The following is a 2,338-nucleotide window of genomic DNA, read 5'->3' on the forward strand; positions in this document are numbered from 1 at the left end:
CATATTGTCCGTCCTTCATTTTCTTTCTTTCTTTTTTGTGGTGCAATGAGGGTTAAGTGACTTGCCCAGGGTCACACAGCTAGTGAGTGTCAAGTGTCTGAGGCCGGATTTGAACTCAGGTCCTCCAGAATCCAGAGCCAGTGCTCTATCCACTGCATCACCTAGCTGCCCCCTCATCCTTCATTTTCAACTCTATCATAGGGTGATGTCTTGACTTGCTCATGAATTGGATTTAAGTGAGGCAGATTTGCAAAAGTTGTCAGCCTCTCTTCTTAAATCATCAAAATCCAGTGGCAAGGGGCAGCTAGGTGGCGCAGTGGATAGAACACTGGCCCTGGATTCAGGAGGACCTGAGTTCAAATCCAGCCTCAGACACTTAATACTTACTAGCTGTGTGACCCTGGGCAAGTCACCTCACCCCAATTGCCTCACCAAAAAAAAAAAAAAAAATCCAGTGGCAAGACAAAAGTCAAGATGACTGGAGATGGCCTGGGATGCAGATGACTTTGATGTCTTCTATGTCTGATCATGCTCTAAGTGTTCCACAGCTCCTGCTTCAACCACCTTCGTAGCCTGTTACAACAAATTGTTTATATCCACGTATTTTGCCTGGGAAGTCTTCACATGCTTGGGGTAGCCATCTCCCTAGCCTTCCAATGGGTCAGAGACCTGTTGGTTACCCTCAAACTGGCCTCTTTCCAGAGGTTTTACTGGGGTGTGGCTGCTGCAAATACTACAGCTTCTTGGAGCCACAGGTGAGAGTGGAGTAGCAGATGGACACCAAAGGTGGATGAGCATCCCTGAAAAGGCAAACTCTTACACCAGAGGAGCTAGTTCTTGAACACCCTATATATTCCATTTGTTGTTCAGTCATTTCTGACTCTTCATTACTCCATTTGGGGTTTTCTTGGCAGCAATACCAAAGTGGTTTGCCATTTCCTTCTCCAGCTCATTTTACAGATGAGGAAACTGAGGCAAACAGGGTTTAGTGATTTGTTCAGGATCATACAGTATATGTCTGAAGCTGGATTTGAACTCAGGTCTTCCTGACTCCAGGCCTGATACTCTATCCACTGAGCTACCAAGCTGCCCTCTATATATTTAATAGAGTAAAGGGAAAATTCTGTACGTTGTGTTTTATCCTTTCAGAAACAAGCTTTTCTACATGGAGAGAGGGTCAAGCAAAAAGGCAGTTTCCTTTTGCTAATTGGAATTCTCTCTAATTCAAACACAGTTAACTTTTTTTGATGTGTTTAAAAAGAACGATGGTTTTGTCTATGTCAGCACCCTGGAGTAGGGAATATCTTCAGAAACCAATCACTCCCTCTCTGATTACTTCCCTTTCTGGTCTTGGGTTAAAAAAATACTACTCAACAATTGCTCCAAAAAACATCCAAATAATGCCATAGGAAAATGCCAGGAACAGCAAAACTCACAGAAGAATGTGCTGAAATCATCTTCTAACCAAGAATGGCTTGGAAGGTGAGAAGGAGGGAGCTGCTGTGCTGATACAGGAGTTGAGCCCAACCCCACAGTCACCCTGACAAAGATCCAGTCCCAGGAAGGCCTCACCAGAAAAGCAGACCCCCAGAGCCTCTAAATCAGCTGAAGCACCATTGTCATCTGCAACTAAGCTCACAGTCTGGTGAGAGGGCTGAGCCCTGGGCAGGGGAAAGACTACAGGGGTCTATGCTGGTGCTGAGGCAGAACTTGGATTTTATGCCCCTGCTGAGAACCTGGAGCTAGGCTTGAGTAGCAGTGGCCCAGGTGGGGGAGGGGCACAGGCTCTTTGGAGCTGTCAACCACAACACACAAAGCTGGTTGATTAGCAAGTTGGTCTGGGGTCATCTAAGGACCAGGTGAGTGAAGAACCTGATCTTCCTTAAATCATACTACCTGGGACTTCTTAAGCTTGGGATACTGCAGCCTGGAAACAGTGCCCCACTTTAAGGAGCTAAGAATCAAGTAAAAGAAAGGAAAGATGAGCAGACAGAGAAAGGTGAGGACCATAGAAAGTTTCTTCAGTAACAATGAAGACCGAGATGCACCCTGAGAGGAAGATGTCAACATCAGGGCCCCTATATCTAAAGCTTCCAAGAAAAATATCAATTGGTCTCAGGCCATAGACTGGCTCAAAGACTTCGATCTCATTAGAATTGGCTCAAAGAGGGAATAATGTACACACTCAATTGGGTGGAGTAATCTCTCTAACCCTGCAGGAAAATAGGAGGGGAAGGGGATAAAGAGAGAGGGGCAAAAGAAGGAAGGGCAGAGTGGAGGAGGGGACAGACAGAAGCAAATCCCTTTTGAAGAGTGATAGGATGAAAGAAGATGGATA

Source organism: Dromiciops gliroides, chromosome 4, assembly GCF_019393635.1.
Source record: "Dromiciops gliroides isolate mDroGli1 chromosome 4, mDroGli1.pri, whole genome shotgun sequence".
NCBI classification, from domain to species: Eukaryota; Metazoa; Chordata; class Mammalia; order Microbiotheria; family Microbiotheriidae; genus Dromiciops; species Dromiciops gliroides.